The sequence below is a fragment of the Brienomyrus brachyistius genome, unplaced genomic scaffold, assembly GCF_023856365.1.
Source record: "Brienomyrus brachyistius isolate T26 unplaced genomic scaffold, BBRACH_0.4 scaffold51, whole genome shotgun sequence".
Taxonomy (NCBI): Eukaryota; Metazoa; Chordata; class Actinopteri; order Osteoglossiformes; family Mormyridae; genus Brienomyrus; species Brienomyrus brachyistius.
In genome coordinates this window covers 752,995-780,364 of record NW_026042326.1, presented here as the reverse complement: position 1 = coordinate 780,364, position 27,370 = coordinate 752,995, and the positions used below count along the sequence as shown (strand labels likewise).

Below are 27,370 nucleotides of genomic sequence, written 5' to 3'. Positions count from 1 at the left end.
TGCTTAATGGCCTGACGATGATATAACTACTCTGCTGGCCACAGATTTGAATCCACATATCTTGTCCCCTAACCTCCTGAGCTACACATGACAGAGATACCATCATGGATGTGTTTTGTCTTTCAGTAGAGCTGTATGTCATTTGCAAGCGAACATCTCGCCAGCCCACCATCCATAGGTGCCAAGATTGCAGCGATTTGGCAGCAGGGCCGTATCAGTATTAAGTAGCTCACTGAGAGTGAGCGTGTGGGAGGAAATGCACATGTTGTGCAACACGTATAAAAAATGGAAGGAAGGAGCAGAGCTGAAAATGGAGGGAAAAAAAGTCAGAAGCTGGTGATTGACGGCTGAAGGATTAACAAGGGCTTTTCAGCAGTGGAATGACATGGTATTCTACAGGTATGCCAGAATGAAGCGGGAATGACACATGAGCTGGACAATTTGCGTTAACATGATCATGAATCTTTGAGCTACTAACACACAAATGTCACACAGAAATGTAATGTCTGTTTGTTCATTACCAGATAATTTCCTGTCTATTCCCAGGAAAAAGCTGCCTTTGTATTGCTGCTTTTCAGTACCACTTTGAGTAAAATGCAGGCTAATGATTTTGTGTGAACATTGGTAGTACAGAACCAATACAAATATTACAAAATAGGGCTCACTGTTACAGAAACATGCCTCACTAATGTTTCTTACGTTTGAGCAATTTATGTATAATTTGTGTATTATTAATTACATTTATTGTATTTGTATTTATTTGTCCCTGGTTAGATGCTAATTGCATTTCATTGGCTCTGTACCTGTATTCGGCACAATGACACTAAAGCTGAATAAATGTAATTTAATTTCACTTGAAATACAGATTACTTTCTTCTACCAATAAGTGTGTGTATGGTGATAAAACACCTGTGGAGTCTCACTAGCATTTTAGCAGATAAAACTGGACATGTAAGATTGTGTGTGATACAATGGCTTACTTACTGTGGGCAGAATGATGAACGATGAACATTAACTTGATCAATGGTTATTGAATATAAATTTCTTTTAGTATTCCAAAAATTTGCGTTATGATCTGCATTTAACTTTGTAAGAATTTTGATACAGATCTTAGATGGTTCTACTTGTTGATATATTTAAGCAAAATGCATGAAAATTTTAAACACCAGTAGCTGAAAAATGATGCCTTTCCATTCTAAGTATTATAAGTTAGGGTATCATTTTAGTTTTAAATGCAGCGTTTTAAAGAGAAGTTAATATTGAGCCTGCATTTTTTTCAGTGTAAAAGTTTTTTGTATTGTTTGTGGAACCATAGTGAATAATCATACCCACTAAGAATGTTTAACTGTTTTGATAAGATTGCATTAGCGTGGGTAAGTGAATTCTGAGCTTTTCCTTTCATCTAATGTACCACTTAACCAGTGTAGGGTTGCCATAACTTTTGATTTATTTGCATAAATCTGTAAGTATTATCAATTATAAGTAAATCTGATATTATTTTTTTCCATCTGTTTGATAGCTTTGAATGAGTTGAAGTGATTGGTCTAAAATTGTAGTATTTCTGTTATTTGGAAGCAGATGGATATTTTTCTATATTGAAACTTAGCGTATATATTTTCAGTACATAGAGTACTTATTTTGTGAATAAAAAGTTTCCAGATGTGTTAAATGTTACTGTAGTGGGGTGTTTGTTGGAAACTTAGTAAGTTTGGTTTATAATCTGCATCGGACCATTAGGATGAAGTTGCTGGGATCTGCTGAGAATATCAAATACGGTTAAAATCGGAAGGTGGCTGGTTTCGTTCCTTGTTTGATTTATTACTTAAAAATTACTTTGAATGTGCAGTATTGCTTTGATGTTAAAACAGAAACTATTGCTTTTAAACTTTTCAGTATTTAAGCGATTTTTAAAAGTTGAAATTTAGGAAATGCATTGTAAACATATTTGATAATGCTTTATATTAACTGCACCTTCATAATGCTTTTACTGTATATTGCATTCATAAAACGTTCAGTGCGCCTTCATAATGTATTCATTAAGTATTCATAAAGCATTCATAAACATCATGTATGTATACCTTAACATCCTAACATCCCTTAACAGCTGTAATATAGATTAATAACAAGCATTATAATTGTATAATCATATAATGTTTGTTATTAATATATGTTAAAGCTGTCAAGGGATGTTAGGATGTTAAGGTGTACTTGCATGCTGTTTATGAATGTTCTATGAATGCATTATGAAGGTGCACTGAATGCATAATGAATGCATTATGAAGGTGCACTTAATATAAAGCATTACGACATATTTTCCCAGCTTTAACATATTGTCCATTTTATCCTGTTTTCTTTCTGGCTTATATTTCGTACTGTCCCAAATCTTAGAAGGATATTAAATATCTGCGATATACTGGTAGTATGTTATGCTTAAATGGATCTTTTATTTGACAGTAGTATGCAATACAATTGCATTCCAAGATGTCTTGTTTATGTATCTATTTATCAAGTAAGCTAATTATCTTGGTCTGAAAACCAAACAACTCTGTAGGTATAAAAGCCATACTTCCTTTTTTGCATTATTGACTGTTTTCCAAACACTTTTATTGTGAGCACTGGAATGAAAATGCAACTAAAAATAGAAACCAGTAGGAACATTTTATATCAGAACAAAGAAAATGGTTAAAGGTTGCTAGGGGGTTTGCGTCACAGAGGCAGAGTTCTTCATTCAGATCAGTGATGGGTAATTTTGTACAGGCATAATTTCTGCATGGCTTAGTGATTCAGCTGGTAGTGCCATTGCCTCACACCTCCAGGACTGGGAGTCAGAATCCTCCCGCCAATCTGCTTGTGTGGAGTTTGTGTGTTCTCCCGTGTCATACGGGTTCCCTGCAGGCCAAAGACATACATTTACACTTCCTGACATTGCCCATAGTGTGTGTATCGCCCCTTGTGATGGACATACATCCAGTCCAGGGCATAGCCAGTCAGGTTTTCACCATGCATTGATTGGGATGGGGTCCATGCCTCTCTGTATCCCTGACCAGGAACAGCAGCTGGATGGATGGATGGATGGATGAATGGATGGATGGATGTATAATTTCAACATTTGGGTATTAAATATCCCAGGAAACAAGTGGGCTGAGCGGTTTGCTCTTATCCAGATCATGTCCTAAATATATCACTATCAGTTTCGCACCACATCTGAGACTTGTTACGTGATTAATAAGCTTCCAACTGCTGATCTACCCCCTTCTCATTGGAAACAGCAAGATACCTGTTTCAAATCAAGCTGGCAGGGGCTATTTTGCCTTATTTGGTTATCAAAAAACCTTTTGTTAAATCACCAAACAACCATTGAAAGCAAAGGTCCGCATTGTGCAGTAGACCACAAAAGAACAGGACAGAGATTATCCTCAGGGTCATAGAACTGGGTTCTTTGGATGAGCATAACCAGTATGGCTTCTAATTGGTTTGGTCCAGTGGAGGGTGGGGTAATTTTCGCAATTCCAAAAGACAGCTTTTCTGTTTCCTTCAGCCCATGTTTGAAAAGGGTTAAACTGCTTGTCAGAGATTGCCTACTTACAGAGATCTGGGCAAAAACCGGCATACTGGCCATATCTTGCTAATTTTACTTTTCTTCTTAAATGTATGAAGATATTTTTAAATGTATGAAGAGAACAGATTTTTCTCTGCAAAACTTTCTTACTATATATTTATTATAAAATATTAATGCCTCGCAGGTCTGCTATAGCAGCTTTCCTAACACATTAAAGTAAACATAAAAAATGGCCTCTGTTGCCATGATGAGGGTCAGTTTTGGCCCCCCACAGAAAACAACTGCCCAGACCTGGCATACTGCTGTATGAGGAGGATCAAAGACTACTGTTGTGCTGATTCATTCAGATGACATGACAGAATGCCTTACATGACACATTGTCAGAAATGCTGTAATGAAGTTCTTCAGATGAGTGAAGGATGATTTCTGTATGGATCTTTTCTCTGTGTACTTGTAAGACAAGAATGATATACCATTAACTATATTCCTGAAATGGATATAACAAGCTTTTTTTTAGTTGTGGCTGTCAAAGGTTTATTGATCAAATGTGACAGATTTTAGTATTAGTGATAGAATTTGCATGTGAATATTATGTAGGAATTTTATACTGGAGCAGTTTTGCACCCATACATATTTATCTGAGCAAAGGGTGATTTAATTTTGATGGTGCTTCTTTCAGTTTTAATGTATCTGCTGGCCCTTTCTTGCTTACACTAAACCGTTGTCCTTTTATTTTACAGGAAAGCTCTAAAAATCAAATTGGACCCAAGCCTATAATTGATCACGGTCTCCCCTATGAATTAAAATTCATCCATCCATCCTGGTAGTTCGTCATGTGGTGGGTGCAGCAACGCGCTGTACCAGCACATGCTCCTTACCTCTTATCCATCCATCCATCCATCCATCCATCACTCAATCTATCAATCTATCCATCCATCCATTTTGCAAACCGCTTATCCTACTGGGTCGCGGGGGGTCCGGAGCCTATCCCGGAAGCAATGGGCACGAGGCAGGGAACAACCCAGGATGGGGGGCCAGCCCATCGCAGGGCACACTCACACACCATTCACTCACACATGCACACCTACGGGCAATTTAGTAACTCCAGTTAGCCTCAGCATGTTTTTGGACTGTGGGGGGAAACCGGAGGAAACCCCACGACAACAGGAGGAGAACATGCAAACTCCACACACGTGAAGACAGGCGGAGACTCGAACCCGGGTCCCAGAGGTGTGAGGCAACAGTGCTAACCACTGCACCACCATGCCGCCCATCAATCTATCAATCAGTCAATCAATGAATTAATTAATTTGATCATTCATTCATTCATTCATTCACTGATTGTGAGGGTCTGGAGCGTATTCTGAAAGCAATGGATGCAAGTCAGGAATAACCCAGGATGGGGGGGGGGGGGGGGGGCAACACATTACATATCAATTAAAATACTGATTAAAAGTACTCAAGCTGTGTTTAAAATTGAGCTAGAAACCCCCCCCCCCTTTTTAGGATAATTAAAATTGTTGGAGTGTTTCCAAGATGGCACTCAAATCTACTAAAATAGAGTATTTAGTCTGCATTAACAGGGTAACTGGCTATTGTTAGAAAATGCAGTTCTTTGATTAGAGCAGAACCCAAATGAGTAACTGTTAAGTTCATGAATGATGGAAAGTGCTTGGATTCTAATTCCTTATGTAAGGGAAGTGAATAGAAATGTAGTCAGAAAAGAAATTGATCCTTGGTTAAAAAATTAATCCACATATGAATTCTTAACCCACAGCATGTTTGAAATTGACTCGTCAATGATTATGATGAAGTCTGTGATTTTAAAATTTAGCTATGAATAATGTGTAAAGGAGAGTCGGGGTATAGACTAGACACTGAGGATCCTAAAATAGTCCTTTGGAAAATAACAACATTTAATGGATCAAATGGGGCATATGTGTTTGGATATTCAGTTTATTAGAAGACAAATGCAATTTGACAGAAATTCTACTGAATCGCTTCTGTCCAAATGAGTCTGGTTAGATCAATCATCCTACTCATAACAGATGGTTGCAGCCTTGCCTGTATTATTTGTCTTTGAGTACTTTTGAGTGGATCTACTAATGTTATAACTGGTGTCATCCTTTTAAAATGCTACCATTTAAGTCTCAGTTCAGCAACTGCACTTCTGTGCACTCCTGCTTTGTCTCCTGCAAGGCAGTACGTGTGTGAGTATTCCTTGGCAGAGTAATTATCTTGCCTGCATTAGTCTGTGACTCAGTGGCTATATCTGTGAAGTTAGAGGTAGGCGTTAGGTTTACTGTTGAGACGCCTACGTTTGGCCCAGGCATACAAGCTATGAAGTCAGTAGTGCTTCAGGTATGATGGGTAAGGAGTCAGACTCAAATCTCATTCCATTTTTCGGTTTGATTTAAGAGGGTGAAAATACTGTACAACTCGATTATGTGGTTATTCAATGGAGTGTGGCGCTGTGGCAGTTCAGTGTTTACAGAAAGCAATTAAAATGCTCCTGTTTTAGTTGCCAACAATTGCCACTTGTGCTAGGAATAAAATATTGTTGGCCCACCCACAGTGTCTCTTAAGAAAAGTTCTCTTATTTTTTAACTTTATTACACTCACGCATGTCATTTTTATACAATCTTATGTGCCTTTCGTGATTTCTAAAATAAATGTAAATTCAGATTTAACTTCATTAGAAAATGTATATTTTGTTGATCTACAACCCCAAATCAGGAAAAGTTGGGACGGTATGTAAAATGAAAATCAAACTGAAAACAGTACTTTGTTAAATTATCTTTGACCTGTATTACATTGAAAACAATACAACAGCACATTATTTAATGTGTTCCTCATGAATTTTATTGTTTTTCCTCAAAATAAACACGTATTTCAATTTTGGTTCTTGCAACACATTTAAAAAAAAGTTGGGACAGTAAAGCATTTACCACTTTGTAATGTTTCCATTCCTTTTCACAACACTTAAGATATTTAGGGACCGAAGACACCAAGTGATGAAGTGTTTCAGGTGTAATTTTGCCCCAAACATGTCTTAAGGTGGGCAACAGTACGGGGTCTGCGTTGTCGCATTTTGCGCTTCAAAATGCGCCACACATTCTCTATTGGAGACAGGTTGGGACTGCAGGCAGGCCAGTCAAGTACCCAAACCCTCTTCCTCCGCAGCCAGGACTTTGTAATGTGTGCAGAATGTGGTTTTGCAGTGTCTTGTTGAAATATGCATGGGTGTCCCAGGAAAAGATGTCTTCTTGAAGGCAGCATTTTGTAACTACGTATTGTGGTACTTGACAAAGGTTTGCCAAAGTAGTCCTGAGCCCATGTGGTCATATCGCTTATAGATGAATGACGATTCTTGATGCAGTGCCGCCTGAAGGATCGGAGATCACAGTTGTTCAGCTTAGGCTTGTGCCTTTGTGTCCTTTACACACTGAAATTCCTCCAGATTCCTTGAATCTTTTAATTATGTTATGCACTGTTGAAGGTGAAATATCCAAATTTCTTCCTATCTTTCTCTTAGGAACATTGTTTTCAAACATCAATAATTTTCCATGTATTTGTTGGCAAACTGCCGATCCTCGGCCCATCTTTGCTCCTAAAGGACTAGACCTTTCTCGGATGCTGCTTTTGTAGCAAATCATAATTACAATCACTTGTTGACATCACCTGCTTCAAATCACATGGTTATTTAACCAATTCACCTCATTACTAGCCCTAAATTGCTCCTGTCCCAACTTTTTTGAAATGTGTTGCAAGAACCAAAATTGGAATATGTGTTTATTTTGAGAAAAACAATAAAATTCATGAGGAACACATTAAATAATGTGCTGTTGTATTGTTTCCAATGTAATACAGGTCAAAGATAATTTAACAAAGTACTGTTTTCAGTTTGATTTTCATTTTACATACAGTTCCAACTTTTTCTGATTTGGGGTTGTAAGAACCAAATATGGATGTTGGGTTCAAAGATAAATACTGTTTAAAAGTGCTGTAAAGGTCACATTTATTTGGGTGTGATTAAAATATAATTAAGTAGCTTGTTAGCTATCATTTGGGCTCGACTATCAAACAAAATAGCTCATTTTTTGATGAGTCATAGCATTAACTCCCAGTAAGTAGAAGGTTATGTAACTCATTGTCTTTACTAGCATAGTGCCATGTGATGTGTGTCGGTATGTTATGGGCTTTAGATTTTTCAGGCTGTCAGGAAGGGCCTCCTTGAAGCTGTTGTGTTGGAACAAGAGCAGCAGCACAGTGGACCCAATTAGCACCCCATTGTTGTGCAAAATTGTAAACTGTAGTCTATTTCACTGACTAATGGTTTTTTCTTATATTATAGATCTATGTTTTTTGTCCAAGTGCTGAGCATGGCAGGGCCTGCAGGGAGGCTGCGCTGGCAGGGCTTAGCCTTCCTATATTGGGGATCGTGATTGTAACCAAAAAATTTGCGATATGACATTTTGGCCATATCACCCACCCCTAGCTTTGCCTGTCTCTGATGGATTCCCTGTTTTCAGTGTTTTCGTAGCCACTGAAAGTGGAACAAAAGCTGTCTTCTGGTTCTGTATTCTCCCACTGGGCTTCAGGGACGTCTTCTCTTGCTGTTGGTTGTTATCCATCCATGACTCACCTGAATCTTAGAAGGAATATTGGTGACACTTTACTTGAAGTTGTCATCTATAATGCATTATACCATGGCTTTGGTAAATACTGTTTTTATTGGTCCAGAGATATCATGTGTCATTTTCGGATAACTGCACAGGTAGTTCTGGCAACCTAATAACAGTTTTATACTAATGCACAATAATTTCAGCATTTCAAATATGTTTATGGTATGTGACTTTTTTTACTTATAAATAAGCATTATTCTTATCTGCATAATTGTCCTTGGTTTTCAAAACGCATGCACCTGTCTGTTCACAGTTTCTGTGAAAACTTAAGGAACTTGCTGCTTCCACTGAGTAGCCTGTACAGACTTTCTGCTCTTATAGGGACTATATTTTTAAGAAGATGTTGGAACATCATTAAATACAAATTGAAACTCTTGTATTCTGAAAAATTAACCATGCCCTGTTCATTGTATTATTTTTTGTTCGTTAGCTGTGTTATAAATGGAATAAACCACATACTACCTTACTTCCATTAAAAGTTATTAAAGCCGGAAAACTGAATATTTATGGGGCTAACTTAAAATGCTTAAAACATGAGGTAAAACAGTACGTTATGTATGTTTCTAGTAGCCTAACTAATTTTCTTGGCATACATTTTTTCATCTGTATTTACTAGTTAAAAATATTAATATCCATACATCTTCCAAACCGCTTATCCTTTTGGGTCGCGGGGGGTCCGGAGCCTATCCCGGAAGCAATGGGCACGAGGCAGGGAACAACCCAGGATGGGGGGCCAGCCCATCGCAGGGCACACTCACATACCATTCACTCGCACATGCACACCTATGGGCAATTTAGCATCTCCAATTAGCCTCAGCATGTTTTTGGACTGTGGGGGGAAACCGGAGTACCTGGAGGAAACCCCACGACGACATGGGGAGAACATGCAAATTCCACACACATGTGACCCAGGCGGAGACTCGACCCCGGGTCCCAGAGGTGTGAGGCAACAGTGCTAACCACTGCACCACCATGCCGCCCCCAAATATTAATATATAAAGTATAAATATGTATTATATATATTTATTATACACTGCCTGGCCAAAAAAAAGTCACCATTTGAATTTAAATTGGCAAATACTTAAAAAGCCAATGACTGGATCATTATTACAGCTCAACAGTGTTATGCAGCAAGTCAGCTGAGTACCTGAATCTACTGACTGGCCAGGTTACCCCTCCATCCATCATGAATGGATTTTTTTTTTTCCTGATGTCATGGGCATATTCTAGGGTGATAATGCCAAGATTCATCAGGCTCGAATTGTGAAAGAGTGGTTCAGTAGCATGAGGAATCATTTTCACACATGAATTGGCCACCACAGAGTCTTGTCCTTAACCCCACTGAAAGTCTGAGATGTGCTGAAGAAGACTTCATGGAGTGATTCAATTCACTTTGTCAATACAAGATCTCAGTGTGAAATGAATGCAAATATGGATGAAATTAAGTGTTGCATAAATTTGTGGAAACAATGTGATGAGACAGGTATGCCATAATCAAAGCAAAAGGTAGTCCAATGCAAAATGCAAATGGAAACTTTTGTTTTTGGTCAGGCAGTGTATTTAAATTATTTAAGTAAAAAGAGCACTTGTATCAGAATCTGTATTGGTGTTGGCAGTTGTATATCAGAATCGGATCAGAATTGAATAAATGTGGATCGGCCCATCCATAGCATAAAGCATTCATAATGCATAATAAAAATGGCTATAATGTGTTATAGTAGTGTCAGGCACTATGACCAAAAATTTGTATCATAGTATTTTTTAAGATTCTTGTGGTTTCACCATATGGACATTTACATGGTACATTTAAAATGTATTTTTTATTGAAAAAAGCTGGATTTTTATTAATTATTATAGAGAATTGTTTTCATTTAGCTTCATAGGTTAATAAACATGTTCTATTAGGTTAATAATGGATATTCAGCTCAATAGCTACATGTTTTATTAATCATAACTTAGCTCAATATTAATGGCTTCACTGACCATTTTTTATTTGATTAATAATCTTCTAGATAGCAACCTGTTTTATTGATTATAACTATGTATTTAGCCCTAATTATATTACACGTAATCCAGAATTTCAGGTGCAGACTGAAGCAGTAATTATGAATACTATAATGCTGAACAGGTATGGATAGTTTTATAAAATTATAACTCTTAGTTAGAAGAGTTAGGGTAAGGGTAGGCACAGTTAACACAGGTTCCGTTTCAATATATTCTGGACAGCAATCTATAGCACTTTTAGCCAGGAACAATATAATATAATTTGCTGCCTGTTAAAGTGTTTTGGCTGTTGTTTAATTTAATTTGTTACCATTCTATGGTATGGCGGTATATGAAAAATTCATACCCTACAGGAAATTTATATACCCAGAATTACCCATCTTGGAGCCTAGAACTTATCATGGTGGAGGGGTTTGCGTGTTCCAATGATCCCAGGAGCTAAGTTGCCTGGGGCTTTATGCCCCTGGTAGGGTCACCTAAGGCAAACAGGTCCTGGGTGAGGAACCAGACAAAGTGTGGCTCAAAAGACCCCTTATGATGAACAAAAACATGGGCACACGTTTTCCCTCACCCGGACACGGGTCACCGGGGCCCCCTCCTGGAGCCAGCCCTGGGGGTGGGGTTCGATGGCGAGTGCCTGGTGGCCAGGCCTACACCCATGGGGCCTAGTCGGGCACAGCCCGAAGAAGGCACGTGGGTCCCCCTTCCAATGGGCTCACCACCTGTAGGAGGGGCCAAAGGGGTCGGGTGCAGTGCGAGTTGGGCAGTGGCTGAAGGCGGGGACCTTAGCGGTCTGATCCTCGGCTGCAGAAGCTAGCTCTAGGGACATGGAATGTGACCTCTCTGGTGGGGAAGGAGCCTGAGCTGGTGCATGAGGCTGTGAGGTTCCGACTAGATGTAGTCGGGCTCACCTCGACACACGGCCTGGGCTCTGGAAGCAGTCTCTTCAAAGGGGGTTGGACCCTCTTCCACTCTGGAGTTGCTCACGGGGAGAGACGCCGAGCAGGCGTGGGCATACTTATTGCCCCTTGGCTGGGCGCCTGTACATTGGGGTTTACCGCGGTGGACGAAAGGGTAGCCTCCCTTTGCCTTCGGGTGGGGGGACAGGTGCTGATTGTTGTTTGCTCTTATGCACCAAACAGCAGTTCAGAATACCCACCCTTTTTGGAGACCTTGGAAGGGGTGTTGGAGAGCGCTCCTCCCGGGGACTCTCTTGTTCTACTGGGGGACTTCAATGCTCACGTGGGCAATGACAGTGAGACCTGGAGGGGCGTGATTGAGAGGAACGGCCCCCCCGATCTTAACCTGAGTGGTGTTTTGTTATTGGACTTCTGTGCACGTCACGGATTATCCATAATGAACACCATGTTCAAGCATAAGGGTGTCCATATGTGTACTTGGCACCAGGACACCCTAGGCTGCAGTTTGATGATCGACTTTGTGGTCGTGTCATCGGACTTGTGGCCGTATGTGTTGGACACTCGGGTATGGAGAGGAGCGGAGCTGTCAACTGATCACCACCTGGTGGTGGGTTGGCTCCGCTGCTAGGGGAGGAAGCTGGTCAGACCTGGCAGACCCAAGCGTATAGTGCGGGTCTGTTGGGAACGCCTGCCGGAATCCCCTGTCAGGAGGAGCTTCAGCTCCAACCTCCGGCAGAACTTTGCCCATGTCCCAGGGGAGGCGGGGGACATTGAGTCTGAATGGGCCTTGTTCCGTGCCTCCAGGAGGCGGCTGACCGGAGCTGTGGCCGTAAGGTAGCCGGTGCCTGTCGCGGCGGCAATCCCCGAACCCGCTGGTGGACACCGGCAGCGAGGGATGCTGTCAAGCTGAAGAAGGAGTCCTATCGGGCCTTTTTGGCCTGTGGCACTCCGGAGGCAGTTGATAGGTACCGGCAGGCCAAGCGGAACGCGGCTTCGGTGGTCGCTGAGGCAAAAACTCGGGTATGGGACGAGTTTGGCGAGGCCATGGAGAACGACTTCCAGACGGGTTCGAGGAGATTCTGGCCCACCATCCGGCGTCTCAGGGTGGGAAAGCGGTGCAGCATCAACACTGTTTATAGTGGGGATGGTGCACTGCTGACCTCAGCACGGGACGTTGTGGGTCGGTGGAAAGAATCCTTCGAAGACCTCCTCAATCCCAACGACACGCCTTCCATTGAGGAAGCAGAGTCTGGGGACTTGGGGGCAGACTCACCTATCTCTGGGGCAGAGGTTGCTGAGGTGGTTAAAAAGCTTCTCAGTGGCCGGGCCCCAGGGGTGGATGAGATCCGCCCGGAGTTCCTCAAGGCTCTGGATGTTGCGGGGCTGTCTTGGTTGACACGCATCTGCAGCATTGTGTGGACATCGGGGGCTGGGCCTCTGGATTGGCAGACCGGGGTGGTGGTCCCCCTCTTTAAAAAGGGGGACCGGAGGGTGTGTTCCAACTACAGGGGGATCACACTACTGAGCCTCCCTGGTAAGGTCTATTTGGGGGTGCTGGAGAGGAGGGATAGTCAAACCACGGATTCAGGAGGAGCAGTGTAGTTTTCGCCCTGGCCGTGGAACAGTGGACCAGCTCTATACTCTCCACAGGGTTTTGGAGGGTTCATGGGAGTTTGCCCAACCAGTCTACATGTGTTTTGTGGTCTTGGAGAAGGCATTCAAGTATGGGGTGCCGGACTTCCTTTTAAAAGCGATTCGGTCCCTGTATAACCGGTGCCAGAGCCCGGTCCGCATGGGCAGCAATAAGTCAGACTCGGTGAGGGTTGGACTCCTTTGTCACCGATTCTGTTCATAACTTTTATGGACAGAATTTCTAGGCGCAGCCAGGGTGTTGAGGGTGTCCGGTTTGATGACCTCAGGATTAGGTCTCTGCTTTTTGCAGATGATGTGGTTCTGTTGGTCTCATCGGACCGTGACTTTCGGCTCTCACTGGAGCAGTTCGCAGCCGAGTGTGAAGCGGCTGGGATGAAAATCAGCACCTCCAAATCCGAGACCATGGTCCTCAGCTGGAAAAGGATGGAGTGCTCTCTCCGGGTCGGGGAGGGGATCCTTTCCGAAGTGGAGGAGTTTAAGTATCTTGGGGTCTTGTTCATGAGTGAGGGAAGGATGGAGCGGGAGATCGACAGGCGGATCAGGGCGGCATCAGCAGTGATGCAGGCACTTCGTCAGTCTGTCATGGTAAAGAAGGAGCTGAGCCAAAAGGCAAAGCTCTCGATTTACCAGTCAATCTACGTTCCTATCCTCACCTATGATCATGAGCTATGAGTAGTGAATGAAAGAAGGAGATTGCGAGTGCAAGCGGCCGAAATGAGTTTTCTCCGCAGGGTGGCTGGGCTCTCCCTTAGAGATAGGGTGAGGAGCTCAGTCATTCGGGAGGGACTCAGAGTAGAGCCGCTGCTCCTCCACATTGTGAGAAGCCAGATGAGGTAGCTCGGGAATCTGATTAGGATGCCTCCTGGATGCCTCCTTGGTGAGGTGTTCCAGGCATGTGCCACTGGGAGGAGGCCCCAGGGAAGACTCAGGACATGCTGGAGGGACTATGTCTCTCGGTTGGCCTGGTAACGCCTCGTAATTCCCCCGGAGGAGCTAGATGAAGTGGCCAGGGAGAGGGAAGTCTGGGTTTCCCTGCTGAGACTGCTGCCCCCGCGACCCGACCTCGAATTCAGTGGAAAATAATGGATGGATGGATGGATGGATGGATACCCAGAATTAATTTGAGACCATGCTTATAAAGCTTTACGAATGCATTTTAATGTGTTTGTGGGTTCATATTGATATGGCATTCATAGAAAAATACTGAACTCAGAGGTTTTTCTAAAGACTTAATTATGTTTTACTTTTGTAAAAGTCTAGTCCTTTAGGAGCAAAGATGGGCCGAGGATCGCCAGTTTGCGAACAAAAACTGCATTTGTCATGAAAATAACACACTCTAAACATGAGATATTCTGAATGGGAAAAAAATAAGTTTTGATCTTTATCATGGTGTCACTCTCCTTTCCATTGCTTTTGTTTTTTTTTGTTAGAAACAGGTAGAAGCTTTGGTTCTTTGCAACAGCATGATTACAGTATTTAAATATTTGAATACCTGATCATTATGTACCTGAATGTCATGACACACATTAACTGAAAAGCACAGCAGTTTCTTACAATGTTGTGATCCAGTTACGTGTAAGTGTCCTGCTTCTGGTTTTAGTTGGGTTTTTAATTAAATGATTAGTTGTGCAAAGAAATTAATCTACAATCTACATGGTTTAGTGTTGACAGGGTTAGGAATAGAGTTTTAGCGGCTTCCCAAAAATTCATACAGTATCATATGGTTAAAAATACACACTTTTAGCATCTTTTTTCATCAGGCATAGAATATTTAGCACTACAACTGCTTGCATTAACTGAGCAGTTTAAACGGTTCCCGTTTGCTGAAAATATTCAGGCGATATGCTTTTATATTGAGCCGCAGTTAATAATGAGATTTTAAAAACCATGGAATGTGCAGGACTATCGTATACCTTCTTATCAAAATTCCTTTTGGAATTTAATACTTAAGCTTACTAATTAAGTTTACAGGTTATGATAAAATGAGACTCTTACCATATGATTATTCATATCATCGGTACTTATTCGTTTATATGCATTATGCAATTTAGATATAAAATAAACTTTTGATGAAAACAGTTGCTAGCGAATTTCTAATAATAAGCTGTTACCCTTTCGCTTTGCTTTGTTTTACTGTTAATTTATATTGTGCTATTTGTGTAATTACTAAACAAAACTTGGAGTTCAGACTGAATAATTCTGATGTTGTAAATAAGATTTATGTAAACTGTCAGGGTGGGTGCCGTCCATGCCTGTCCTATGTTTTGATCCCCATTTGGCCAGCAGGTGTTGCTGGCTATCCTGTTCCCACTGCCATGTAACCTTAGTCCCTAATCTGCTTCTCTACTCTCTGGGCTTTTGTAACTCAATGGGTTGAGTGAGTGATCAGAAGTTGATATACCTCCAGTTGTGGGTTCAAGACTCCCCTGAGGTTTACCTCCTTAATTGATTGGATTGTCCTTGCCTGCTCCATGTTCTATAAAGCCACACTTTTAGTCAGTGTATTTAAGTGCCTGCCTTTATCTTGTGTGATCATTTTATTTTGTGCCTCTCCCAGTGTGTTCTGTTTTATGTTAGTAAATCCCTTTTGTCTTGAACTGCAAGTGGATCGTCATATTATCCCGCCTGCACCATTGCATGCCGTTACAGTAATCATACTCCCTGTACTCATGGTATAAATTGGAATTTTAGTCCTTAAGATGACTAGAATCAATACATATATATTTATGTAGTCTGTAATTGTTCACTTAATAGGCATAAATCTTATTCTAGTTTAAATATCTATCCATCCACTTTCAAAACCGCTTATCCTTCTGGGTTGCGGGGGGTCCGGAGCCTATCCCGGAAGCTATGGGCATGAGGCAGGGAACAACCCAGGACGGGGGGGGCAGCCCATCACTGTCTAGTTTAAATAACTTATAGCAAGTTTAACACAACATATATAGATTTAATGTGTTTTAAATTATGTAATTCAAGTAGATGTTTAATCAAATCAAGAAGAGGTATGAAGGTTAATTTCAGTATGAAGCTTTAGAGATGCTGTATTTCTTCAGAAATGTCTGAGACGGGATGCCAGTTAATGTTTTATTATGGCAGTTCAAATGCATCCCAGTCACTTGTATATGTTGCAAAATGTATGCAGTGATGTTCACATCCCTGCCTGCGTATTACATAGGTTGGCTCAGACTCTTCGGTTTCTCTGCTCTCCCGGAAGGAGAGCAATACATGATATAATTTTGGAGCAGATACCCAAACAGTATATACAGTCCTGTGATCAAGTCTTAATTAATCAAATTAAATTATGTTTAAATCGTCTTCCTGTTTGTGTAAAACTATGTGGTATTACGTTTATCAAAGTGTGTCACCTTAACCATTTCAAAAGTCACTCTAAAGTCACCCCAGTATTTGCAGTAACCATCTAGTAGACCCATGCATGTTTTTGTTGATCTGACCACTAACATGCCATGTTTGGCTAATCAGTATCTCATCAAAGTATTTAACTAAGTTAAGTGAACTGATTGTGAAATTTAATTAATACATGGAATTGCTGAGGTGTCCCAGAGGAGAGGTTTAGGGACCTTTCTACTTGGAAAACCACTAGGTAGAGAGTAGAGAACCTTTACAAGAAGAGACTAATTGAATACAAAAGAAATTATAATCGTTCAGGAAAAAGTAGGAATTTAGGAAGACAATTAAATGATTTTTAAATGATGATTAAATAATTTCAATAGAATTATTAGTGCATTTTCCTTATTTCACCATCCACAGAAATAATAATAAAAAAGGGTTGTACTCAGTATATATAAAGAATAACAAACTGTTAGCCATTCTATACAGTTTACTTTGCCAAGCTTAATAGCTACTTTTCTAATCAATGACCAACATGAACCTCTTATCCATTCAACCAGCCAAGTTTCTCATTTGATTTCATCCTATATTTGCTGAGGCAGCATCAAGGCCGTCTTTCATCTCATCTCTCAACAAAACCTTTTTAAAATCAGTGTTAGACACATCCATACCCATTATTGACATTTCAGCTTGTGTGCCTTGTTGAGTGGGTTGTGTTTGAGTCTTTGTGATGTTGTGACACAGTGCACCTCGTACTTCTGGAGAAAAATGGTGGCACTTGATGCTAAAGAGATTCTAGAAGTGTCCTCTGTAACTTGACAGATATCTTTGGCAGCCTTTAATTTGTGCCGCCTTCTTTCTACAATGCTTATTTTGTCATCTTTGGCTGTTGGCTACAAAACACTTGATTGTATGCACCTTTCTGCTCTCTGTAAGGTCATCTGTTGGTCCATTTTAACTGGAATAGCACTTTGCCTAATAATTCTGCTCAGGGAATGATTTTAGGATATTTGTGGTTAGAAGACCAAAAGATTGGTGGACATATTAACTATGGGAAGAGCCAGGTTTGTGGTGAATCTAGCAAATAGTTTATAATGGGCCCACATACAGCAACAACCAGGAATTATTCAGAATCAGTAATGATAACTTTGTTTTTATTACTAGAAACCTGAAGAATGGAGTGACCAGATAATCAATATCAGGGAGGACACTTTGAATTAGGAAAACTACCATTTCAAATTGAAAGGACCTGGATTTCATTTAAGCACTGAGTTCTTGCTGTGTACTGATAGGTCAGTCTTCTATGATAATGCTTTTGTCACTAATGTTAATGTGATAATCTTTCCATCAAGGAAACAAACCAGTCACAGCACAAGAGGAACTGAACTATTTAGCCAAGTACAGGAGCATTTTAGTTTAAAAGTGGTTTGTAAAACCACTCAAAATGTCCTCCCTGACATGGATTGTCTGGTCACCTTAAGAAGACAAGCACTTTTGAAATGAGTCAGCAGGATGCTTTGGGAAATGGAGTGCAGATCCATGGTTCAGAGGCCTTTTGGAGCTCTTGTTAAATAGAGTTGCCTGCCAGCACAGCCTCTCGTCAGGCCTGTTATTACTTCTTTGCTTGTTTAAATGCGGTTCTTTGCATTGGTCCTCATCTATTGCACACGTCGCTATTTCGGAATACTTACTCCTCCTATGCATACTTCGCATTGTGGAATTAAAATTGGACATCGGTAGGCCCGGGAGGTTGGCATATTGGGTTTGTGTGTGTCTTTAGGCCTTAGGCAAAAAGAGATTGTTTTGAATACTGTGTGACCTCGCTTCGAGATAGCTGCCTGCAGTAAGTTCCACAGACCCTGAGGAAAGCTTGGGCCTTGGAGAGGCAGACAGTGGAACAAAGGGGGGGAGAAACCACTTGCAGGAAGAGATTCGAAGCTGCCCCAACTGGTGCACAGCGAGTTATAGCTTTATAGAATAGTTGTGGCAGACAATATATAGCAAGCTATGCGGTAGTGCAAATGTATAAGTAATCATGTTAATCATATTAATCATATGTTAACCATGTCACTGTGGCATTGTATGGCGGAGGCTGGACAGTGAATGCATTGCATGCTGGAGATCCGTCCTCCATCCCCATGGTTAACCATGTATTACAGTGATTCAATGTCATGTAATTAATATCTATATTCATATCTCCAGTAGGAGCCTAGCAGTCGAGACATGTTCTGGTAAACTGAGCAGAATGGGTGGACTTTACCTTGCCACCAAGGTGAACCAATAGAATTCGAGAATTGTGTTTGTTATACATTTGAGCTCGGTTCATTGGTGTTTTGTGACCAATCAGGATTTAGACACCCTTACTGTGGAGTGGGAGTTATGGTTTATCAACTGGTTGCTCGGAGATTTCGAGATTTACCTCATCAAGCCCTTTGAGATCCTGGGATGTAAAGGGCATTATAAATAAAATGTATTATTATTATTATTATTATTATTATTATTATTATCAAACTGAGAGGTCCGACTTTTATTCTAAGTGTTATATTCTAAATTTTTCTACCACAGCATGTGCTAGTTATTATTATTATTTATTTATTATATATATTGTTTTATAAACTTAAACCATTAAACAATTGAGCATTCATTCGGACAACATTTTGAGCGTGTTTCCTTATACATTTTAAAGATATAAAATATTTTCACAGTTCTTTATGAAATATGCAAAATACAGGATTTCAACAAATAAGCATGTCAATAAATAATAATAAAGTATTTTCCCCAAATAAGTGTAATTAATTAGAAATCCTTCCTTCCTTAGTTTCAATTATATGTCCAAAATGTTTATGATCTATCATAAAGTTTTCATGGTTGATGTCTGCATTATGCTGGCTTGACCACGGAAATATTCAGTTTTGAGTGTGGGTACGTGAACATACAGTCCTTGGGTGGAGAAGTGTGTCCTGACCTTAAGGATTTCAAAATCATTGGTTGGGTTGGGTGGCTGGGGTGGGGTTTTGTTTTTTTGTTTTATCCTTTCTGTGTCTGTGCTGTTTGTTCGGTCTCATCCCAACTGTCCTTTGTGTCCATGCAAAAGCCATCATTTTCCTTAAATAAACATTTCTGCCCAGCCTTTTGTCATGTTACTTTCTTCCATAGAATTAGATCCTAATTACTTCTCTGCATTCTAGGTTTGAATGTAATACTTTTTAAAAATATTCCTGTTCTCAAGGAACCTTTTCAACATAATGACATGTAGATGACAGGCAGGCATTTTCTGGTTGTTCCTGTCTCTGAGTTGTAGGTTTGGAATTATTTAGCAAAAAAGCCTGTATGAGAAGAATATCGGGATATTTTTATTTTTCTTTGACCAGGATCTTTATATATCTGTTGAAGGTTTTGCCACCTCAGTGAATGGTAATGCTTAATGGTTTTGTAAGGACACATAGATTGCAAGTCACATTAATACATTTTTTTAAGAATTAGGTATGACCAATATCTAAAAAGATAATATCTTCTAATTTAATTAAAAAATATTATAATATAATAATAAACTATAATTGCCATGCCCGGCTCGTCCGCTCCTCGTGTGTGCCACGCCCCCTGATTACCCACGTGTACTTCCCCGATTGTACCCAGCTGTGTCTAGTTACTTTGATTAGTCCTGCGTATTTAAGTCCTGGTCTCCCCGGTTTCCCTTGTCCGTCATTGATGTTTGTATGCGTGAGATGTTTCCCCGTCCGCGCTTCCTAATTAAACTCTCGTTTTGCCCCGTCTTTGCCTGTCCGCTTGGTCCTTGCACGCCTTACCCGCACGATCGCCTGCCTGCTCGTACCCGATCGTGACAGAACGCATTTCCCTTTGTCAGGGGCTCCCAAAGTAGGGACCGTGAGAAAACCTTTAAGAGCACGTTTTATAGAAATTTAAAAACATGAAAAAAACTCCATAACTGTTATTTGGGGGTCATGGTGTCGGTCAAGGTATTGTACAAGGCAATAAAAATGTATAAGGTATCGAAAACAAGATATACTTATATTAGCTGCTGGTGGGTTGGAATTGTTGAGAAAAGAAACATCTGTGTGAGAGAAACGTCTGGGTACAAGCAATAGACATGAATGTATAGACATGAAGACCCTTAGTATTGAATTTAGTTATGATATTGCAAAAAAAAAAAAATCAGAAGAACCGGTGTTAAAGATCTGAGTAGAATGAAACTGGTAAAATGTATCCATTGCCATCAAGACTGAATGGGTTTGGTGTGTGAGTGAGGATGAGATCTATAATGCACTATTGATACCTTCATAATGCATTATTACGGTCAGTATAAGAATTAAGGAAGCATTTTGCCCTTTCTATAAATATTTATGGTCATGTTTATAATGTTTTATGATGCATTATAATGTATTATTATGGTGTTCATAGATTCTTAAAGGCATGGCATTCTTAGATTTTTCTCTCAGTCTGATAGCCCCAATGTACAGTATAGTGACAGAAACTGAAAAATTCTGAAAATCTGTAAGTGGGACCCACCTGTCAGTAAAAACACATAGAATGTTTTTCATGACTGTGATTATGGGGATTATGGGCATGCCCTATTATCGTAATGTACTTATGGATTATAACCACATTTATATTACCATGTCATTTGTATACATTTGCACTGATCAACAGATGACATTGACTCGCATTGTATTCCATTATCTTAGCTTCCAAGAAAACTGTTCTGACTGTATAAAAACTGTGTTACGAAATGTGTTTAGCTGGTTACTAAATCACTACTGGAATCTTGTTAAAAGATGTCGTGTGTTTGTGCTTGTTATTCTTAATCTTGGTGTGAATGCTTGTCATTCCAACTGGCGTGCATATTCGTTACACCATCTGCACATGTCCAAGGCTTTACTGCTTTGCCTCCTCTCCTGTCTGCAATTGTCTCTTCTAAAACTCACCTTGCCAGCTGATTATGCTGTGTTAATGTTTTATAAACGGTAAATTCTTTTTCGATGATAAGACCGATATGTTAAATTTATTGCAGTTATACTTTAAACGTAGAGTCTTTAACTATTACTGTAGACTTCTTTAGGAGAAGCAAAAGCATTTGCAAGCCATGGTCTGTCACTGTCACGAGTATCGAAATGTTATCTCACAGTATATTTTGTAAAGATGTGTATACCACTTTCACAATGATATGATTATGAATAGGGGGCGTCATGGCGGTGCAGTGGTTAGCACTGTTGCCTCACACCTCTAGGACCTGGGTTCGAGTCTCCACCTGGGTCACATGTGTGTGGAGTTTGCATGTTCTATGTCGTCGTGGGGTTTCCTCCGGGTACTCCGGTTTCCCCCCGCAGTCCAAAAATATGCTGAGACTAATTGGACTTGCTAAATTGTACGTGACTGGTGTATGAGTGTGCCCTGCGATGGGCTGGCCCCCCGTGCTGGGTTGTTCCCTGCCTCATGCCCATTGCTTCTGGGATAGGCTGCAGACCCCCCTGACCCAGTAGGATAAGCAGTTTGGAAAATGGAAGGATCGATGGATGAATGAACATGGGATCAGTACATAGCTGGCAGTTAGTTTCTGGTTAATTAATACATTAAGCAAGAGTAAACTACTACATTATTTGTGCTCCCTGTTCCCAGGATTCTTATATCTAAAGTGTAATATGTGGATACATTGCAGCTTTTCCAGTATGAATCTTCACATTTACCAGGTCAGTTTAGATTAAGTTCAGAGGCTCAATGCACATGCACATGTTTATCTCTACCGACAGTACCTCCAAAATGCTTTGTTATTCTCTTTCAGAAACTCAGGACACCCCCCTCCCACAGAGAGCCTCTATAATAGCAGCACATTGTGAGTATAGATGATGTAAGTATTGTTTAAAATAGACCCTATAATGATGCTTTTTATAATAAATTATTTTGAAAGTTTTTTCAAGGGAATGCAATGTATATGTGGTAACTTAAATGTTTTGTAGAGTAATAACTTTATAAGACTACCAAGACCTTGGGGGGGGGGGGGGGGTGTTTTTGGGCCACATGTATTTGAGACTGACGAGATGTGATTCAGTCATTAGAATGTCTAAATTTGTAATTTGTAATATCTGTGTTGACAGCATTTTTGATTGTCATACTGTTACAGTATTTAAGATACCTGTTTGTTGCAGCCCATAAGACAATAAGCTAATAGCAATATGTAGTTAGTATGGTGAAAGGCTTAGAAACCATAATCTAGCTAAAGTTTTGAAGGAAATAAATAGATTTCTTTTTTATTTTGCACATTAAGTCCTACAGTTAAGCATGAGAACCAGCCTTGCAATAGTGTACAGCAACCTGGACAGCTCTCTGGGAGTGTGAGGATGAGTGTGTGAGTTTATATGTGAAAGGCGTTCTGTGTGTGTCCACATGTGTCTTCATGGAAACTCTTAGTTAAACAGACATTTTGATGAATTCTAGGCATATGTGTTATTGACTTTTCAAATAAAAAGAGACAATAAAAATGCAGTTGCTTTATTTGTGGTTGTTTCATTACGTCTTTGTGGCCTTCACACTGCTTTTGTATCGTTAAGCACAATAACCCACACTAAATGTTCTTAGGATGTTTTAGAGCATGATCATGAGCCGTGACATATGCTGTATGTGTCCAGGTTAGGAAACGTGTGCTTTTGTCAGATGTAGGTCGCATGAATAGTTATGTAATGTTCTCCATCATCCACGAGTGTGAAAGGTTGAGGTGCTTAATGGCCAAGCTCTGTTCATAAGGTAGCCCAACAGTTGTGTTCAATGTTTGGGAAGATGCAGAAGTGTTTATTAATATATGCACTGAATTTCACTCCACTTGTTGCTCTGTATAGATACATTTCTCACTGTGCTAAAAGCATTTTAAAATGAAGGACTGGAAAATCGAAAGGACTGATTATTATATATAATGTCTAAATATAGAAATAGGTTTCTTCTACCTGTGTCGCTAGTTATATATAAAATTACCAGGGTCATTGATCAGGTAAGGCTGTGATTTAATAGGTAGCATCAGGTAGATGTAAAAATATATGTTTATTATTTTCAGCTTCATACTTTATGTAGGCTTAACCAAGTAAGCTTTTTATGTTTTGCTTAAGTTCGTGCGCGTGTTTGTATGTGTGTGTGTACTGTATGTGTGTGTGTATGTGAGAGAGACTGTGTATGAGAGTGCGTGTGCACACACAGTACCATATAAATTTGGGGGGGCTGCTCTGTGGGTTGGGAAGCAGAAGGTTGTTGGTTCAAATCCCAAGGTCAGCAGAGTGATTCCACCACTGGGCTCTTGAACAAGGCCCTTTACCCCAATTATTCCAGGGACTGGCTGATCCTACTTTCTCCTCTACATGTATGCCAGATTCATGAGGTGGTCTCCTTGGAAGCTTTTCTAGCTGTCCAGAAGGTTCTACATATGCCGAACACTCATTTGCCACTTTTTCTTCACTCTCTGGTCAAACTCCTCCAGAACCATATATATGGTGAAAGATGTCAGAATGTAGTACCTATCAATACTACAGCATCCATTTCTGTGTTGTTTTTTTCAACCCCCCAGAGGATTTTACAGAATTATATTGGACAGGTGACTACAGTAAAACAGTTGTCTCTCTGAAGGATACCTCAGCCAGTTCCCTTCCGTGGCCAAGACAAGGATGCAAATCTCCCTTACACAGCCTGCAAGGGACGGAGACCCTTGGGTGTGCCATGGAAATAGACCTGGCTGCTTTCAAGTCCCCTATAACAGTGTCAGACTAATGGTTATATAACTGAAATGCACTTTTTACATTAAAATTTTAATGATTTCATATTTATTTATACTTTTTATTGATTAGTTATGTAGTTCCTTACCCCTTTACCTTCTTCTGGAGGATTCTCTGTGTTTGCATGTGCACATGTGTTCATGTGATGTATGTTCATCTGTCCATCTTTCTGTCTTTCAGCAATCTGTACTTTAATCATTTATCGAGGGCAGGGTCGTGGTCACAAGGCTGGGGACACACTGAATGGAATGCCAGTCAACTACAGGGCACACATTCATTTAGGCAAATTAGAGACACCAGGGGGCGGCATGGTGGTGCAGTGGTTAGCACTGCTGCCTCACACCTCTGGGACCCGGGTTCGAGTCTCCGCCTGGGTCACATGTGTGTGGAGTTTGCATGTTCTCCCCATGTCGTCGTGGGGTTTCCTCTGGGTACTCCGGTTTCCCCCTGCAGTCCAAAAACATGCTGAGGGTAATTGGAGTTGCTAAATTGCCCGTAGGTGTGCATGTGTGAGTGAATGGTGTGTGAGTGTGCCCTACGATGGGCTGGCCCCCCATCCTGGGTTGTTCCCTGCTTCGTGCCCATTGCTTCCGGGATAAGCTCCGGACCCCCCGCGACCCAGTAGGATAAGCGGTTTGGAAAATGGATGGATGGATGGATAGAGACACCAGTTTACCTAACCACATGTTTTTGGACTATAATGTATTTGTACGTATATATTTCTATTAAAGGTACTAGGATTTCAGGAAAACCATTATCCTAAATAAAACTGATTTTCATTGTTAGGTTGAAACAATAGAATAGTCGGTATCTGCCCGTTTATTATCGGATTAACACTTTCATGCTGTAAGTAGTCAGTAATAAGTGACATACAGTTTTTAAAATTCAGTATATTGTTGAAATAGTACAGAAATACGGAAATAGTTTCAATGAAATTATTTAGGATTGAGAGTGGTACTAGAACAGATGAACCATTGCCTCGTATTTCAGTATGAAACTGCTCTGTTGCCACTGATTCTATTGTCATTCTTTGCAAATCAAGTATCTGTTTTGATTCTAACGAACCAGTTGAGTACTCTGACTGACACATTGTTCTCAACTGGTTGGGTGAAACAAAATCTGGTCTGGATTATTGCTCTCTGGTCTTGAATTACCCACCTCTGATCCTAATTATTTGTTATGTATTTTTTTCATGTTAAACATTGAATGTTCTATAAACAGTTATATAAAAAGTTTAAGAGGATCTTAACAGACATCCATGTATTACAGACAGGGGCTATGGTTGTTTGTATTGTGTTGCCTTGTGATGATGATGATGATGATGAGAACCCTTTATTGCTGTTGCAATACACCATGTCACTAGTCACAAGTACCAGCGAAAAACTGGCCATCAACCGACCATATATATACACAAACATCACAGTAGGGGGTAGACCGGTCGGGAGACAGGGGCAGAGAGAAGAAAAGAAACAGAATAACATGAGGAGAGAGGAGGAGAATAAAAAAAACAGCCCCCAGACTGTACTCCAGTGGGGAGTACATTGTAGAAACCGAAAAAAACACCTCAGCAACATAAGCACATGGTCACTACACCTTACAACATAAAAATGACACGACTTGCAATGGGTGAGGGAAATGGGGAGGTGGAGGTAGTCCAGCAGAGACAGACAGCCATCCCAACCCCCCGTCCTGCAGCCACGAGGGCGCTGGTCACAGACCCGCCTGTTCACGCTGGGGGTATGAAGCGGCGAAGGCGTTGGATGGGGGGAGGGTGCGGTGAGTCCTTGGGATTGGGGGAGAGGAATGCAAGAGAGTCTCACTGCCTTGTTCTTCTGGGGGAGTTGTTAGTTCAGCAGCTGCCTTGGCCGAGGCCAGTGCTGACTGGGAGGAGCCAAAACCTGATAGGATAGGGTTGTTTGGGTTTCCGGGCGAGAAGCTGTAATTTCCAGCTCCCCTAATGTCCACGCTGGTCTCCACCATCCAATAATTTTTGCAAAGCCGTAAGCTTCTCCATGATGTTATCCAATTTGCGATCCATAGTCACAGTGATGTTATCCAGTTTGCGATCAATTGTCACAGTCTGAGTGCTAACAGCTCTGCCCACTCCATCAATCATTCCGGCCAGCCTAGTGGGGTTTTGAGCGGCTGTCACCGTTTTCTTCAATCTTCGATAAACCAGGGCAATGCCTAATCCAATCAGCATAATACCTGTAATCATGGTTCCGAATAGGTAGATGTCTTCAATGTCCTCCACGGAAAGAGCTGCCAGGCACACAACCCTCCACCTCTCCCATCCGTCCATCGTGTAGCCAGCTGCGTATGTTCCTGCAGGACAGTCAGGTTCCCCCAAACCTAGGCTTCTCGTCGAGAAGATGGTGTCAATTGCGTTGAGAGACCAGCTGATCAAATCCATGATTTTACTTAGTTTGGAGAGCAGGGCTGAGAGAGTCTCTCAAAGTATAACACACCAGACACTTGTGATCACCAGCTGATGTGTATGGTATGTACAGTACTAGTGACTGCAGTGATTAGTTGACATAGTCAATGACGTCGACTCTGAAAATGTGTCGACGCCAATATTTTAAATCAACGCATCATTTAAAAAAATTATTATAATACATTTACGTTTTTGATTTCTATAAAGCTTCAATTCATTACAACAAAAGTTTTCCTTTAATATCACTACGTAATTATTGGAGTACTTCAAATTATCGCAAAACGAAAGGTAGTTTTACGCTGTGTGGTTTTGATGGCATACCACGGTGGTACTAGTGCTGTGCAGGAGCAGCTGAAGAGGAAAGGCCCAGGTGCTGTTCTGAATGACGGACGGCCAGAATAAGCCAAACCACCTTAAGTGTTGTCTATTCAGGTTTATTAAATTACCATTAGTAAGGAGAGTTTTTTTTGTATTTTTTGCTGTTGTAGCTGCTAAATACACTCATTATTAAAGTCATAAAGTTGTCAGAATGCTACATTAGAATTTTCATTGAATAAGTGTTAGAGAAATTGTTTAAGCTACAATCTGGGTTTATTCTGTGTTTTGACAGTGCCAGTGTGTATGTGTTCATGCACGTTGGGCTTGGTGGGACCAGTGTTATTGTAAACTAAGGTTGAAATGAAAACGAACACTAAATTAAAAATATATATATATTCATGAAACTAAATAAAAATGAAAGCTTTATTTACCAAAAATTGGACTTTAAACTGCAAAAAGTACTGCCACCCACCAAAGCCTTTTTGCCTTGTTTAATTACAATATCTCCTCTTTAATTCATTGAATTAAACTGCATACCATAACTGCAAATCTGGTCTGGTTGGGGCCATAGGGAGACTGTAACAGTGAAGGCGACACACAAAATATTGAAGTCACTTTGCGATTTGGGGGGGGGGGGGGGAAGGGGGGGAACCTTGGTATTATGATACAGGAGCCAG

At 40.7% G+C, this 27,370-nt stretch overlaps 1 protein-coding gene across 4 annotated transcripts in view; it reads left to right on the top strand.

Moving 5' to 3' along the window:
- Window positions 1-27,370, top strand: part of LOC125723767 (signal-induced proliferation-associated 1-like protein 1) — a 168,155-nt gene that overhangs the window by 3,846 nt on the left and 136,939 nt on the right. For 2 of the 4 annotated variants that reach the window (XM_049000499.1, XM_049000496.1), the window contains exon 2: window positions 21,967-22,032. The exons of 1 other annotated variant lie outside the window; for it this stretch is intronic. The gene's annotated coding sequence lies outside the window, so the exon portion shown is untranslated. The remainder of the gene's footprint in view (window positions 1-21,966; window positions 22,033-27,370) is intronic. One more of the 4 variants, XM_049000497.1, reaches the window with a different exon arrangement.